The sequence below is a fragment of the Myotis brandtii genome, unplaced genomic scaffold (genome assembly GCF_000412655.1).
Source record: "Myotis brandtii unplaced genomic scaffold, ASM41265v1 scaffold921, whole genome shotgun sequence".
In the NCBI taxonomy this organism is placed as follows: domain Eukaryota; kingdom Metazoa; phylum Chordata; class Mammalia; order Chiroptera; family Vespertilionidae; genus Myotis; species Myotis brandtii.
The window spans coordinates 604,603-611,605 of record NW_005371796.1 but is presented as its reverse complement, the minus strand read 5'-3'; positions in this window follow the sequence as shown (position 1 = coordinate 611,605).

The window sequence follows — 7,003 nt, the reverse complement described above, 5'->3', positions numbered from 1 at the left end:
CATCGATGAGAGAGAAACATCGATCAGCTGCCTCCTGCACATCTCCCACTGGGAATGTGCCCGCAACCAAGGTACATGCCCTTGACCAGAATCGAACCTGGGACCTTTCAGTACGCAGGCCGACGCTCTATCCACTGAGCCAAACCGGTTTCGGCGATTATTCTCATTTTAAAGTTTTGTTTGATATTATCACAAATGGTTCCATGTTAAAAATTTGGTAGACTATTACATTGTATAAACTCTTTAAAATTGGCAGGATTGTTTGTGTACCTACTTTTTTAAAAAAAATCTTTAAAGGTCAGTAGGAAAATATGTGTAATAAATCATAATAAAAGTGAAAAAAATTATCTGGGTATTAAATTTACAGAATCCAAGTTAGAAGTCATCCCTGAAGGAGGTAATAAACAGAACACACTAGAGAGGAATAGACTACAACAAAAAGCAGATACTTAACCCAGGTGAAAGTTGTAGATAAAATATCCATTCATGTTTTCTGAATGATAATTATAGATTAATTATTCTCTTTAGGAAAATTTGAAATATAGCCAATTAATATTAATATTTACTTTTCATTATGCCTGGCAGGGGTTAGAGGCAAAAATGAGAGGACTTTCAAGAGATGTTTGTGTTCATGTTTGTGGGTGTGTGTGTGTGTGTGTATGCAAACGCGTGTGTGCATGTGTGCATGTGTTTCGTTATTTGTGCTAATTTGGGTTGGGTCTTGAACCAAGAAAAATGTGACTTCGCTGTGAAATACAACAGTATTTGGTCATGTTTTCTCTGGCATATATATTGAATTTGTGACTATCTTCCTAAATAGTTAAAGATAATTGGGCATAGAGCTTATTTATGTCCTTTGTACTTTTGTATATTTTACAATTTGTATCTATTAATATTGTAATTAAAACAAATATATTAACCTGAAAATTTTAGGCCAGAAACTGCATTGTAATTAAAATAATTATATAAGTATATAAAAGGAAGTATAAAAGTAAAATAATTGAATAAATTGAACTTTTAATAGTATTTTAGCTGATTTTATACTTTTTGTGATAAATATCTAGAACAGTGCATCACTATGTGATCAAAGTAAAAATCATTCCATAAAAATCTCAAAACTCTGGTGAGTTGTAGTTGTGCTTGTCAAAATGTCCAAACCTGTAGAGAATTTGTTATTTGAGCCAAACCGAGGACAGATGCTGGGGAGCAAGAGCTCAAATGCTCTGGAGAATGGCAGCTTTTTGTATACATTGGAATGAAGGGAGAAGATGTAAGGATGGTGCATGAAATCCATTGGTGTAACTTCAGGAGGTGGGAGAAAGCAAAGCAGATCTCTAGAATCAGATCAAAGGCAAAATGGAGAAACATACTTCTTTTACATTCGTGGGTATAGGATAGTTTAAAATTTACAGCTCGTAAAGATGGTATGTGGGGAACAAGATAATAATAAAGAGTTCTGTGTCTCCTGCTCTGCTGGTCTTGTGCTCTGACACCCATGCTTGTGCTTTGGAGAAGAGAAAAAGAAAATGACTCTGAAATTTCAAAGATGAGATGTGTTCTCCTCGATGCATAAGAACAATGGACAGAGCTCATTTAAGATGACCACTGACCTTCGCTAAGCTGTAGGCCTGAAACATGACTACCCATTATGATCATCTTGTTCCAGAATTTGTGGTCAGACCACACTGTGTGGTTATTTGTGGTCATTGAGCTTGTCAGGCCTGACACATGCCCTCCCCACCCAAACTTGTCAGGTTTATTGCATAGCCAAGTTTTTTGTTCACATGCTATTTTTATAAAAGAGTAACCATCAGTTAAGAACTGTAAAGTCTGAACTGGTGAGGAGAGGTAAAGGGCTGAACTATTATCAGCTAATTTGATTAAAAAGTAGAGAATCAAACTGACTCAGATGGAATTTTGCAAACTCCCAGAACATGAGTTAGTAATCAATACTTAGAAAACTTACCCATGTTGTGTAAGTTCTTCAGGCCCTTCTTATTCTTATGGGTCAAATCAATTCCTTTAATTTCATTTTGTTCCTATCAGGTATAGTGACTCAATAAATTCATGGGAACTGAGTAAATAAGTAATAACCTTGCATCACTATTTCCCAAAAGTAATACTGCCAATTCTCTCTATTCTTGATTGTAATATGTGGTCTGAAAGACTTGTTCAAATATGCAACTGTTTGCAGAATAAAGACAATGGGTAGGGATAAGAGGAGGAGCTCATTTATATGTAAATAACTTTGTAAAGAAATAATAAAGCATGTATTTCTCCTCGTTATAAAAGAATTCAATACCCTGAAAAATAGCCTTGTTATAAGAAATTAAGTTAAGGAGGGAAAAACACAATATCTTAGTGGGTGAAGCAATTGTCTGGCTATCTGATATGCATGAAAATTTTCCTGAGAAGCAAATGCAACCACTCAGACTAAAAGAAAGAATCTCATCAAAGTCTTACCATACACAGAATAGTCTGAGCTATCACTTTCCCTTCAAGCACCTATTAAAGTAATGTTAAATGAGTACATTTTAAAAGCCATACCTATAAACCATGGCATATAGTTCATTATTTATATCATTATTTATTAGAAAGATATATCTCCAAAATGGTATAACTCTTTTGCATTGAAACAGAGTGAACATGCTTAAAGAAACTTTTATTTTTCTACCCAAGGCTATGCATTCTATTGATTTTAGAGAGAGTAAAGGGACGAGAGAGAGAGAGAAAGAGAGAGAGAGAGAGAGAGAGAGAGAGAGAGAATTGATGTGAGAAACATCAATCAGTTGGCTCCTGTATACTAGTATTCCCTGACCAGGGTTTGAACCTACAGTCTGAGTATGTGCCTTAACTGGGAATTGAACTTTCCACCTTTTGGTGGTACACAGGATGAAGGTCCAAGCAATGGAGCCACACCAGCCAGGGCTAAAGAAACTTAAAATTTTTTTGCATATAATAAATATATTCTTTAGTTAGAAGACTAGACTAGCTGTAAAACTTTAAAACTTAAAAGATTTTAAAACGAATGTTAGACAGGACAAATGGCATATTATATACCCGCATATCTAGTACATATTTGTGAAAAAGTTCTAACACTTTGAGTCTTTAACCTGATGCAGTCATAAGGAACACCCTGAGATGAATTATGGTCATTGTGTTGAGAAAACAGTCATAAAAATATAAGGTAACTAGGTTAATTACATTTTAAGAAGAAATAATCAGAACTCAGTGTTTTTTTGAGACTCCCACTCTATTTTATTTAAATTGTTAAAATATGAAGATTTTAAATGTCAAAGAGGAAAGCTAATTATAAAATAAATGGTATTATTACTCATTTTCAAAAAAATTTGTTCACTCTGCATTTATATGCATCTCACGCACAGACCACAGCAACTTAGCTGCCCTTGATGTACTTGCCAACTGGTGACATCTACAGGAAATTATTTGACTAGAGGAGCACATTCCATTCCTTGCAAAGAAGTATTACCAGGAGAAATCTCACAACTTTAAGTGTAAATACCTTAATAGCTTCCAAAGGGGCAAACCTACAAAACAACATCAGGATACCTAAAAAGGAACAACCATCAAATTGGTAGTGCTTGTCTCGTTAGAATCAGGCATATTAGAACTAGAATTAATGTCTTTGCAGTTATGATAGAAAAACAAGTGACACTTTAATTTGATGTTCACGTTATTCATGAAGTATAAGAGCAAAATAAAAATACTTTCAAATTTCATATGTACGCACCTATTGAAAAATTACTCAAGAATATACACCAGCCAAAGTCTTCCAAGGAAGGGCAAAATTGGATAGATTGGACACAAATCTCTGGTAATTAAGATAAAAAATGGAAGAAAGGCAGAAAGAAATTAAAAGTGGATGCTTTAGATTTTGATGCACCAAGATTCTCTTTTGAGTTACTAATTTTAATAGCATATCATTTTATCTTTTCTTTTGGTGCTACAGTGAGAATATTTACAGGAACATATTTAATATATATTTTATTATTTTCAGTTTCAGACTGAAATTCCCATGTGTTTCTGGATATTTAGTATTCAAAAGAACTACCTGAGGAAATAGTTAACAAATACAAATCCTCATTTCTCATTTTAGATCTGCTTAATTAGATCCCTGTAGATAAACCCAAGAATCTGCATTTCAATGAGCAGGCAGGGGGATTCTGATACAGGTAGCTCACACCCTTTAGTTTAGAAATTCTGCTAACGTAACTGACAGGAGACTTAATTTAATATAAAGTGACTTCAGAGGAATGGCAGCATGAGAGATCTCCTTGGTGTCTGCCCTTGAAGTTTTAACAATTTGAACAGCTATAATTCAACCAAGGATTCCTTGCTCAACATACATGTACGAGATATCCATGCATTGAAACATCTCAAGGTGGGTAAGCAGGAGAGACTAGGGAGGTGAGAAGAGAGAAGAGCTCCCGAGAGCTATAGACATAGCCCTGCAGCCCAGAGCTCACTGCAGGGCTCAGCCCATAGAGTAGAGAAATAGGGTTGTGCATGCCACTCCCTTCAGCTGGGAGGAGAAAGGAGAGCTAGTGAGCATTCCTGCTGCCGAGCCCAGTGACCTGGGCAGGGATGAAGCAGAGAGGCACAGCCACAGTTGTCTGGAAAACAGTATTTCAAACAAAGGAACAAAGCTCCCGAACCTGGCTGCCCTCTCTTCACATTCCAGGGTTTGCCTTCGCCTCCCCTTCCTGCCACTTTGCAGACCATTATTATCTGCAAACCCAGGAACTGGTTCTACAGACACACTTTTTCCCTGAGTGAAGGGTACACATGATAACTAATCCCAGGCAAGATTGGAGGCACAGGTGGGATGCTGCAGAGGCCTGCTGGTTGCCATTGCTGGGAGGGCAAAGCAACAAAGGAGGCCACTGCATTTTCCTAGCTCACTCCATCTCCACAGGTAGAGGCTGTAATGCCAACAGTGTCTGGCTGTTTGGGACAGCACTGGGATTTCATGGGCTTGGAGCCCCATCACATACCATGTTTCTCTGCATGGTTAGTCCCCTGTGACCAGAACAACCAGGTCACAGAGGAGGTGCTCAACTTTCTAGGGAACACAGGCAATTTTCCACCACCCACTGAGATGTGAAAATCCAGAGAAGTGCAAGAGAGCTAAAAACTTGTGATTTTAAGTCACCTACTGGAAAACAATACTAGGGAACACAGGCAATTTTCCACCACCCACTGAGATATGAAAATCCAGAGAAGTGCAAGAGAGCTAAAAAAACTTGTGATTTTAAGTCACCTACTGGAAAACAAAAGACTTATCAATCTGTTAGAGAAATGCCACTCATACATAGATGCCTAGACAGAGAAGTGCCATCAAATGCCATGAATTACCAAGGTAATTAGGCAGCTCAGAAAGAAAATGAAAAAATCTCCAGAAAATAAACTTAAAGACATGGAATTAAATGACATGGAATTCAAGATTGCAATTCTGAGAAAACTCAATGAGATACAAGAAAACACAGATAGGCAGTTTAATGAACTCATAAAACAAATCAAGGAATGAAAAAGTTTGAAATTTTAAAATAAAAAACAACCAAATAGTAATTCTGGAGATGAAGAACTCAGTAAAAGAGACCGAGAATGAACTAGAAAGCATAGGAAATAGGACTATTCACTGAATTTAGCAATTAAACAGAGCAGGAGAGGCAAGGAAAATAAATAAATAAATACTGTAAATAAATAAGTAAATAAATAAGATTTGAGTAGCAAAGAAAGAGAAAATAGAAGGAGAGGTGGAGTAGCAGCAGGAAAGAGGAAATTGTATATATGAATAAGCCAACAGAGACTGCAATAATAACAACACATCAATAAAGCAGATAAAGAAGATCAACTTTTTAACAAGCAGTAAAAAGAAAGGAAAGAGAAAAGCTAAAGTGAGGAAAGGAGAAGAAAATCAGGGTGAAAAAGGGAGAAGGGAGGAAGGAAAAGTGAAAATAAAATAATAATAAAAAGGTTAAAAAATAATACTAAAAAACATAACAAACAAACAAACAAAAAAAAAACACCAATCATAGTAGGGAATCTAAATACTCCATTGACAGCTCTAGATAGATCATCCAAACAGAAAATCAATAAAGAAATACCAGTCTTAAATGATACATTCAAAGAAATGGACATCATTGATGTTTTCAGAGCCTTTCATTCCAGAACATCAGATTATACATTTTTTGCCAGTGCACATAGAACATTCTCAAAGATAGACCATATGTTGGGTCAAAAAACTAGCCTCAAGTAATTTAAGCAGATTGAAATCATACCAAGTGCACTCTGACCATGATGCTTTGAAATTAGAAATCAATTATAAAAAGGAAGTAAAAAACAAAACAAACAAACCCACAAACATGTGGTGATGAAGCAATGTACTAGTACTACTAAAAAAATGACTGGGCCAAAAAAGGTAAGATCAAAAGATATGTAGAGACAAATGAGAATAACAATACAACATGTTAAAACTTATGGGATGCAGTGAAAGCAGTAATAAGAGGGAAGTTTATATCATTACAGATCTACCTCAAGAAATAAAAATCTTAAGTAAGCAACCTAACCTAACAACTTAAAAAACTAGAAAAAAAAAAAGAATGAAGGCAGTCCAAAGTAAGCAGAAGAAAGGAAATAATAAAAATTATAGCAGAATTGAATGAAATGGAGAACAAAAAGATTATACAAAAAACTAATACAACAAAGATTCTTTGAAAAGATTAATAAAATTAGCAAACCCCTGGTTAGACTCACAAAGGAAAATACTCATTTAAAAGACTCAGAAAAGATGATAATGGGTGTGTCCTCAAAATATAAAAAATGGAACTCCCATTTGACCCAGTCATCCCACTTTTAGGAATATATCCCAAGAAATCAGAAACACCAATAAGAAAGGATATATGCACCCATATGTTCATAGCAGCACAATTCACCATAGCTAAGATCTGGAAACAGCCTAAGTGCCCATCAGTAGATGAAT